General features: G+C 38.7%; 1 pseudogene; it reads right to left on the minus strand.

The window, feature by feature from the left end:
- Positions 1-1,408: 1,408 nt before the first annotated feature.
- On the minus strand, positions 1,409-2,313 carry LOC130844052 (probable ATP-dependent RNA helicase DDX4; annotated as a pseudogene).
- Between the last annotated feature and the right edge of the window lie 8,375 nt (positions 2,314-10,688).

Here is a 10,688-nt window from a genome sequence, read left to right on the forward strand (position 1 = left end):
ACTCTTTTTTTTTTAATGACAATCTGCCACTAAATTGTTGGCCTTATGCCTTAGTCATTTTTTTTTAAATGACATTTAGGGTTCTTCATTTGTAAAATATAGATAATAAAAGTATCTATCCCATATGGCATTTGTGAGGACTAAATTAATTGTAAAGTAAGGCATGTAGAACAGTGCCTAGGACTTAATTATATGTGTTAACTATTGTTAATAATGATCATTATATCCTCTTTGGATAATGTGAGATAACAATGAAAATATCAAATAAATCAACTCAGAAATTTAAAAGGCAATAAAAATAGGATATTGTCAAATATTTAGGAGTAGATTCTAAGTGTTGTGAGGCCTGAAACTTATACAGTTTGGGGAGCCCTTCATAAGAAAATAAATACAAACTCAGAAATAAAAGATTAGGAATGAAGGATGCTCACATTAGCACTACTTGAAAAAACATAACAAAATAAAACACAGCTATGCGCCTCAGTAGGAGAATTGTTAAAAAAAAAAATAGTGGTACATCCATACAATAGAATATCAGAAAGTTGCTTAAAGTAATGAGGTATGCGCTGACATGGAAAAGACTGCAAGGTGTATTGTTAAGTGAGAAAAGCAAAATTCATTTTGGCAGATAGGCTAAGCTGCCTAGCTGATATTCGTTCCTTCAATTTTCCTTCTTAAGAGATCTTAGTAATCCTTATTTGGCAGGCAATGTGCAATTTTTCTTTAAGGAAAATTAGGCAAATACCACAGATAGGCCAGGCAAAATCACACGGTAGACATTTGGGTGGAAAACTGATATAAATATCTTTTTCTCTGGAAAGGGCAAAGAAGGTTGATTCTCTTGAGATGTGCCTTTCCTTGTTTCCGTCTGACTGTTTCCTCTTCCTATAATCATGCCGAAGCCAATGAACAAGACAAAAGGGGGCAAGTAAATTAGATAGAGGGAAGGACATCTCCATAGGTCATGCCTATTGATTCAGGAAGGGCAAGTTCACATTAATGAAATTCTCAATCTCACAGGCTGGAAGTAAGAGCTTTCTTTATTCTCCCATTGCACGAAATTTCTTTCCATCTTACAGCCTGAAGAATATTTTGTCATCTATTCTGGTTATTCTCTATTCTTTCCCCAAATAAACTGTAAGGTCTATAAAAAAAATTTTTTTTTCAAGACAATTAGAATGCTTTAATCTTTCCAGTTAACACCATTTGTATAAGTAACTGCAGTATTATACGAGCATCTCACATTAACTAGTCAGTAAAGATTTATTTTTTTTGAGGGTGAGAGTAAGAACAGGAAGACAGGAGACATAGAATGTCAAACTTCACACTTGCGTCAAAAACTCTAAAATTAAAATTGTTTTCTTTGCAGCAAAACTATATCACAAACTTCAGTGTTTTAGCTTTAATCTCATGACTCATCATCTACTGGATTGGGAGCTTGTGAAAAAGAAAATCTTGCTGCATTCAGAGTGCTCTTGCCCTAATGATTCTTTTCAGCATTATCAGATGCAAACACATTTCCTCTTGTACTGTCACTGAAGCCAGGAACACATGTGCTCAAGGCACTTTCTTCGAACTGTGCAGAGCACCCTGTTGAGCATCTGGCAGTACTTTCATTGCAGCCTGTGCTGAATGTTTATCTGAGCATCAGAAAAGGAAATATCTCTGCCAGCATTTCCACAATGACCAGTACATCGGGTTCAGTGAACACATTCATCAATAGTGGACTATCAAAATTGATAACACATCAACATTTTCAATACCCAGCCCTCTGGCAGCTGCTGAAGTAGCTACAAAAACTGGGCGCTTTCCACAATGAAAATCCCCAAGAGTTTGCCCTCTTTCTCTCTGTTCCAAATCACCATGAATATACACAGTTGCTATTTTTTCCTAACAAAGAAAAGTTACAATAAAATCTGTTTTCTTCTTAGTTTCAACAAAAACTCTAGTTTTTCCTCATCTACATATATATTTTGCAGGATTTCTACAGGTTTTTCTCGGTTTTGAGTACCAGCCAGCTGGGAGGATGGTCTGGTGAACATCTCTATGTGCTCTACTTGCTTATCCAACAGCCACAAACAAATAGTTTAACTTTTAAAACTTCTCAGCCAAGCTTTGAGTTTCCTCTGGGAAAACTGTACAGAGCAAAAGTGTTTGATGTTCCTTTGATTGCTGGGCAGGAAATTAGCTTCTTCATTTCTGGTCCAGAATCCATATCCAGCATGCAATCAGCTTCATCTTAAATTAAATATTTGAGTTATCTGAGACAAATGTTTTCTTTATGATATCCATTAGTCTTCCAGGAGTAGTGAATAATAATCATAGCCTTGCAATGTCTGAATGAGAGAGAAAGGGGACACCATTCTTGGTTTAGGCTCTCTTTTAGGCAACTGACATACTTCTTTGCTTTTATCCTTACACATTCTTAGAGATAGGGATTAGTATTTTCACTTTACATACAACGAAACAGAGGCTCAGAGAGGTTAGATAATTTATTTTCTAAGTGGCAGAGGCAGGAAACCACCTGGGACTTTATGGACAATGCTAATCTGAGAACTAGAAATGCTAATGGGAGTCTTTATAAAATTGGTCCTCATTTTGAAGCATTCCTGTCTCTTCAGCCACGGAGAGGGTGCCCCAACCTTCCTATGAAGTGAAAAGAGAAACACTGTGCTTCACTATATCTTCTTTAAGGATGGGCTTTAGCCAAAACGGAGAGATGAGGTAAGACTCAGGGGCTTTTCTGTCTCTGCACTTGGTGGCTCCAGCTTAACACCCTCTATGTGGTCACATCTGTCCTGAGTCTGGGCCAAATTCCAGAATTAACTCCACTTCCCTTAGTTCTGCAGTCTTAGCTGGTGGTCATGGAGGGAAAGTCATCTCAGAAGAGAATTGTCATGAGGATGTTTAGTTTATAGAATTTGGAAACAAATAGACTGGGCTCAGAAAACATAGGTTCTCCATTTATTAGTTCTGTCACTTTGGATAAAGCACTTAAGTACTCATTCCAAAAATTTGGAATATGGAAATTTCCTTACATGGTTGGTATGAGGATTAGAGATGATGTAAAAATGATGAGGATTAGAGATGAAGGGTGAGGCTCACCGTAGGTACCATTAAGATGTAGCTACTACTGTTGCAATACAAATAGAAGTGAATTTCTCCCTTGATATGGAGGGAATAAACTAGCAGTGGGGGAAATTGTTACAATGCTAATATAAGTGATTTTTCTTTTTCCTCTTGAGAGGGAGGAAAACAAAGAGAATGTTGAACAGGCTAGAGGAGAAAGATAACCTGGCCTGAAAGAGTTAATCATTCCTTGTTTGACTTTAGCTGTCACTAATCTATAGTTACTAGAGTTTTACTTCACAAAGCTAACTCCCCATACTTAACTCTGTGTGAGTTGCATCCTGCTTCTCACTCACTAACCTTATTTACAATTTGGAAGCTGCATTCCATACGACCTTTGCAACAAAATCATTCCTATAGTTTGTTTTGCATTTCAGAAAGGAGGTCCCCAGCCGACCAACAAACCGTAGACAAACAGAAAATCAACAAACTGCCAGACCCCAGTCACCGGGTGGCCTGACGCCAGCTATGACTGTTTTGAAGTATTGCAAAGGAAAACAAGAATAATGCAAAGGAAAGAGAACGCAAGACCTCCACCACCTTGATCCTTATCACATACCCCAGACTGTGAGCCCCACGTATAAAATCTTCCCTGACTCCCAAGGATCTTGAGGCACTAGCCTGCTGTGTCTTCCCTTTGCCTGGCAAGGAAATTTAAAGCCATCTCTCTCTCTTCCTCCAAAATCTCTGTCTCCGTATTTCTATTAGACCTCGGTGTACAGAGTAGCTGTTATTACGGCGACACTAGTCAGTTTCTAGCTGAATTTTTGATATGAAGCCTGTACTATTCCAACAAAAAATAGAAGAAAAATTTTAGGGATTTATGATCTTACTAAAGTCAAAAGTATATACTTAAATAATTTATAGTCACCTCAGCTAAAATGAAAAAATATGTACATTTGGAACTATTCTTCAACTTGGGCTTACCTTGCCTACTTTGCATTTTCACCCTAATTTACTCCTCTTTGGAGATTTTCTATTCTTAAAATGAGATTGGAGCAGTCTCTCTTTAGCAGATGTCCCTTTTGTTGGCATTGGGGTCCTCCTGGGAATAGGACACTGTCCAATGTCTGTCTTCCTCCCCCAATTTGGAAACAAAGGGAAAGCTCCCATGAAAGTGTTGAGAGACAGTTCCCCTTGCATCTGTCAGGTTTCTGCAAAATTTGCAGGCAGAATTAACTGCCCTTTCATTCTAGTTTACCTTCTCACAGATTTTGTAGAGGGAAAGCGTTGGAAGATAGAGTTGTTGTCTCCATGTAGAGCAAAGCGCAGGTTTGCTTATTGTCTAGCGTAATAAGGATAACATTTCCCTCTCAGGCTAAGGTTGACAGGTTTGCTCTCAGGCCATTAATAAATTCAGATTCTCTATGCTCAGGATTCTACTACCTGCTCTGCATCCACTCAGGCTCCCTCTGCCTCAACACCATAGGACTTGGGGAGCAAAGAGAACCAGTTTGAACATAAATCTCATGCTGCTTACTGTGCTGTGATTAATAAAGTCCATTGTCTCTAATCCAGGATTCTCTTTTCTGCCAGTGTTGCAGGAAAACCGGTTCCGCGAGAAACCAAGCAGAGCACTCAGAGAGTTGGAAAACTCAGGTTTATTTACGTCGAGGGACCCAGACGAGCTAACGGTCCAAAATTCTGGGCCCCATTACAAACTTGATTTCCCTTTTTATAGATCATACTAGGCTATACAGTTGGCATCTATTGTTTGGACTGCACAATTCCCATACTCTTCAGATTGGCTACAGTGGCTACAGATTGTGGCAAGTTAATTACAATGAGTAATAGTTTCTTTCAATCAAAGCAAATTGGGTACAAAACATTTAAGCAGAACAAGCACACAAAAAAATCATCAGACTATTTTGACCATTTTCCCAGTTCCCAGTTTCAACTGATTACAATTCACTGTGTAAGAATCATTTCTACACACTCTATACATTCATTAATGATAAACTAAACCTGCTCAGCAAGCTTTAGACTACAGATTTCAAAATGCCCCTCATCACCAGCATGAAACTGTGACAGGCGAACTTGTTAGCCTGAGAGTAGATAAAAATTCACATCCTTTACAGTTCTTGATACAGAGCATGTGGAAATACTGAAATGTGCTATTGTCATCCCAGAGGACTCAGGAATCTCTTCTGATTAGGGAGTGCAGGTGGCTTAGGGAAATTGTTTCAGGAGAGGTAATACCTGAACTGCGTTTTGAAAGATGAGTAGAAGTTGGCCAAGTGAGAAAGGCTAAGAGATGAATTGCAGGAAGAAGAAATGAGACATAGGTATGGATATGTTTGTGAGAAATTGGAATGTTAGAGCTCAGATTGGAAGGCGATGAACATGGCAGGATATAATCTAAAAAGCAGTCTGGGGGTATACTGAGTAAAGAAAGAAGAAAAACTGATTTCTGGATTTTCTGCTCTACCAAGCAGTCTCATGTGAACAGTCTCATTTTACTAGCACAACAACTTTCTTAAGTTAGGTATTACTAGTCTTTAAGGCTTAGTGAGTTTAAATAATTTCTCTAAGAATCAGCTAGTAAATACTAGAACAATAGTGTAAAACCAATGCTCTTTTTGTACCGTCTTCAGCCACTCAGTGAGGAGCGTTTGATTCTTATTCTATAGGTGACATCAGGAACCATTTGGTTGTTTTTTGTTGTTGTTGTTGATTTGTTTTCCTTTTTCCTTTAGTTCAAGGTGTCCTAATCAAGTCCATCGTAGATGGACAATTTAGAAGCAGAATGAGGTTTTGGATAGGGATAGTCTTGCAAGAGTGAGACTAGTTATGAAATAATTGCAATGATCCACTTGAGCATTTTTAAGGGGCCTGGAACTGGGTACATGGAGAAGAGAGAAAAATTAACGGAGTTCGGAAGTGTAGTATGTTGTAAAGGTGAAATGACTTTTAAAAAAGGCACAGAGATTTATAGCTTGGATGACTAGATGATTTCAATTAGCTGAAACGGATGATTCTAGTTAAGGAATTTTGAGGGACAATATTATTAAGTTTATAAAATAAATGAGACGACAAACTAAATTTTTGACAGTGAAATGTCAAACAGCTTTTGCTTTATGGAAGATAAGTTTTGGAATAAGAGATGCTCAGTTGTTTGTTGAGTTGAAAGATTATTGTTTTCATTGATGATTACAGCCTAATAATTGAAATTATAAAATCCTGCAGATGTGATACAGCATTTAACAAAAGTGTTTATCTTGCAGTAAGAAACAAAACACACACAAAATGTGATGAAGTTGGTTGTCTGGACCTGAGCTGGGGTCCTAGTCAGGGATGAGACCCCCTGTCTCAGCCAGGGAGGTTCTTTTTCTGCTCAGATTGGCACAGCCAATAACGAAACTGATGCTGAAACGGAAGCAGCACAAGTTTTATTCAATGGCAGGAGAATGGAGAAGAGGAAACAGTTCACAAATTAACTTCTCAACCCAATTGGGATGGAGACACCAAATGTATACAAGGGTCAAGGTAAAAGGGAGGGAACTGGAAAGAGTGGGAGGAATATTCATAACTTGTATGAGAACGGGGGTGTGGTTCGAACCTGGAACTGATTCAACACTCCTTTTCAGTCCTTGATGAGCTTTTCTAGTTGTTTTCATGGCAATTGTCAACTGTCTTGGCACTGGTGGGTGTGTCATTTAGCATGCTAATATATTACAGTGAGCATATAATGAGGATGAAGGTCTAATGGAAGTCAAATCTTCTGCCATCCGGGCCTTAGTTGGTTCTAACCAGTTCTTATTTCCTCTTGGCAGCTTCCACCTGAAACTTAGATAGGAGCAATTGGTTTCCAGTCAAGGTAGGGGCAGGGGTATGATTACAGGGCAACAGACTTGGTGACAAATAGACTTTGTAAGAAGGATTAGAATGCTAATTTACCCACTTCACTTTTTACTGCATTTCATTACGTCTAATTAATAATATTGTTATTTCAGCTTTTTACTGAAATAACAGTTTTTCTCTCCAACTAATCAATTTTGGCTCAAAACAATGGACAGATTTTCTTCTTTTCTATACTCTGCCATTCTTTCTCTCCAAAACCCCCTCCAAAAATTGAGTTCTGAAAAGATTTGAAGCAAGTGTTGCTCATGAGTGGGAAAAAGACCATTTCTGTAACTTCGGTGATTGACTTTACTTATTTTTTACACTTGTTTGAAAAAGAAAGCCTGAATGATTCATACCATCTGTGGTATGAATAGTAATTCTGCTATTACTTAAAAGAAATATAGCTTTTCTTTGAAAAAGAGTTCTTTTACAAAGCTTTTTCTCAAGTGAAAAGATTGTGTATATGCACATAGCAAGTTTTAGATCACTGTTTAGTCAGAGCTCCAGTTAACTGGCTGATTCACCACCACCACCACTAATGCCAGGATAAAATTTCTCACTTAATGGTAGGGACAACCGGCTGGATGTAAACTAATGTTCATTCATTTAAATATATTGCCTAATAACTGACTCATTCTCAATTTTTTTTTTTTTGAAACATGCAGACAAATACAAACAAGTGAGAGAAAGAGAGAAAAATAGCAAAATGGGAGCTCTTACATAGTGGAAATGAACACTTGAAGGGGTGATTTCTTTATCACCCTGCAATGCAATTTACACCTCAAATTACTGTATAGAAATATTCTTAATGACAGTTTGAATGTTTAAATGTGAAAGTAAGGGTATTTCTTTGTACATTACAAGTTCAAAATTAGCAATGGTAATGTCACCAGTGGAACCACGATTTACTCAGTTTTTGTACTCTCTAGGGAAAGAATTCAGATGAGAGACATAGAGCAGTTTTAAGTACCAGGAGTTTTAAGTAGCAAAGCAAAAGTACACTCCTGAGAAAGGATGAGAGCAGGCTGCCTGGAAACCAGAAGCAGCCGCACAATGGGGTAGGGTTAGGTTTTTTAGAGTAGTGGCTCCTCCCTGTATCCTGCCTCATTTGACTGACAAGTTGATTGACAGCTTTAGGTTTAATTGTAGCTTTAGGTTATATAACTTTTCTTCATTGTGCAGGTGCTTACCCATAAGCACCCAATTGAAACCCATGGTGTGTGGGGGAGACCAAAACCACAATGCTAATTCATTTCAAATACAATGTAATGAACCCCAGGTTACTTTGAGTCACCTTTCAGGTCTTGGTGCCCCTGTGTCAACCTTTGCTAGTGGTTTTATGTTGCTTGGTCCTGTTATGGCTGGAAACCTAGTAGCAGTCCTTAGCTACAAGAGGGAGGCTCTATGGGTGTGTTCTGAGCACAGTGTCCAGGTAGGGGAGGGAAAGATGACCCCGTCTAGGCTGGAGTAGGACCCACTCATGTCTGACTAGCTACCTAACAGTAATATTTCTATTGGAATTTGAAATACAATTTTTTGAAACTGCTTTCAAACAGTAGAAGGCTCCAGCCAGAGCCAAAGTCAAGTTCAACCAATGAATTTTACTTCCGGTAAATAAGTTATCTAAAGTTTCTTTGAATAAAGAAAAATGTAAACAACAAATGTGGTAGGCAGTTCTTTTTAAAAGCGCATGTTTTTCACATGTTCTGCTATCATTTTATTAGTCCTATAGGTTAAACTCCTTTTGACTCCACAAAGTAATCTCCCAGAATGTTGTAGCTATGTGTAATGTTTTAGCAATGGAATCATGGCTTATTAAATGATTTTGGTAAAGAATTACTTTATGAATCATTAAAATTGACTGTTAGCACTAACTTTCAGCTGAGTTAAGGCAGTTTTAGATAAGAAATGTTTGACTGTGTACTCATGTAGAGTGCAATTGATAAGAAAGTATACAACTTCCAGTTTGATGTGTTCCAAGCTTGGTTTCGTAGTAAACCAAGATATTTGTTTGCTGAAAATGCTGTTGCAGTAATCAGAAGTTTGATCTGCAAACAGAAAGGCTTTAGAAATTGAGGTGCATTTTCCTCTCCAGGGCAGGGTTCATCAGGCCCTGATCCTCACACTATTTTATAAAGAACCGAATGGCAAATATTTTCATCTTTGAGCACTGTATAGTCTTGGTTACAACTACACAACTCTACTTCTAAAGTGTGAAAACAGCCATAAATAAGACATAAATGACTGAGCATGGCTATGTTCTAATACAACTTTATTTACAAAATCAGGTTATGTATATAGCCTGTGTCAACTGAAGAAAAAATGCACAACATAAAAGTTGAAAGTTATGTTTTATTTGGAGCACATTCTTAGGACTTCAAGCCAGGGAGGCAGCATCTCAAGGAACCCCGAGAAAACTGCTCCCAGGAAGCGAGGGGGGAAGCCAAGATATATAGGAGTTTTGCAACAAAGGGCATGTAGTGTGAACATCAAAAGATTATTGTTAATTAAAGAATACCAGATATCTCAAGTTAAGGAATTTAGCAATTTTTTTGTCTTTTTTTTTCGGCTGCGCCATGTGGCATGCAGGATCTTAGTTCCTTGACCAGGGATAGAACCCATGCCCCCTGCAGTGGGAGTGCGGAGTCTTAACCACTGGACCTCCAGGGAAGTCCCAGCACTTTTTTTTTTTTTTTTTTTGGGGGGGGTACACCAAGTTCAATCATCTGTTTTTATACACATATCCCCGTATTCCCTCCCTTCCTTGACTCCCCCCTCCTCGAGTCCCCCCCACCCTCCCCCCGCCCCAGTCCTCTAAGGCATCTTCCATCCTCGAGTTGGACTCCCTTTGTTATACAACAACTTCCCACTGACTATCTATTTTACAGTTGGTAGTATATATATGTCTGTGCTACTCTCTCGCTTCGTCTCAGTTTCCCCTTCACCCCCCGCCCCCTCCCATACCTCGAGTTCTCCAGTCCATTCTCTGTATCTGCGTCCTTGTTCTTGTCACTGAGTTCATCAGTACCATTTTTAGATTCCGTATATGTGAGTTAGCATACAATATTTGTCCTTCTCTTTCTGACTTACTTCACTCTGTATGACAGACTGTAGTTCTATCCACCTCATTACATATAGCTCCATCTCATCCCTTTTTATAGCTGAGTAATCCAGGACTTTTTTATGTATGGGAAGATGCAAGGGTCAGGGCTCACTGAAATTATTCCTTTGATATGCACCTCAGCTATCTGGGGCCAGTATCCTATGTTTTCACATCCTGAGCTTCCTCAAGATGCACCCTTGGGAGTGGCTGCAGTCTGATGACTGCTAGATGGCAGGTATTCTTTGTTTCCTTCCTGAGTTCCCTCAGGGCTCACCGTCCGGGGTGGCTGCCATTGCCGACGACTGTGACATCCTTTGTTTACTGATATGGCAAGCAATATTTAATTTCTCACCTGGATTTGGCCAGTGAGTTATATATAGATTCTGTCTGGGAGGAAGAAATCTTCCTTTACACTTCTAGGTTCTTCTGGCTGGCCTATGAATCCAATTGACTCGAAAAAGATTAATAGGAGAAAATCAAACAAAAGTTTAATAACATGTATACATAGGAGAAACCCAGGAAAACTGAGTAACTCACCAAAATGGCAGAAACCTTCACCTTATGTACTCTCTTTAGCTAAAGACAAAAGAGGATTTGGGAAGTAGTGGTCTGG

This window comes from Hippopotamus amphibius, chromosome 1 (genome assembly GCF_030028045.1).
Source record: "Hippopotamus amphibius kiboko isolate mHipAmp2 chromosome 1, mHipAmp2.hap2, whole genome shotgun sequence".
NCBI lineage: Eukaryota > Metazoa > Chordata > Mammalia > Artiodactyla > Hippopotamidae > Hippopotamus > Hippopotamus amphibius.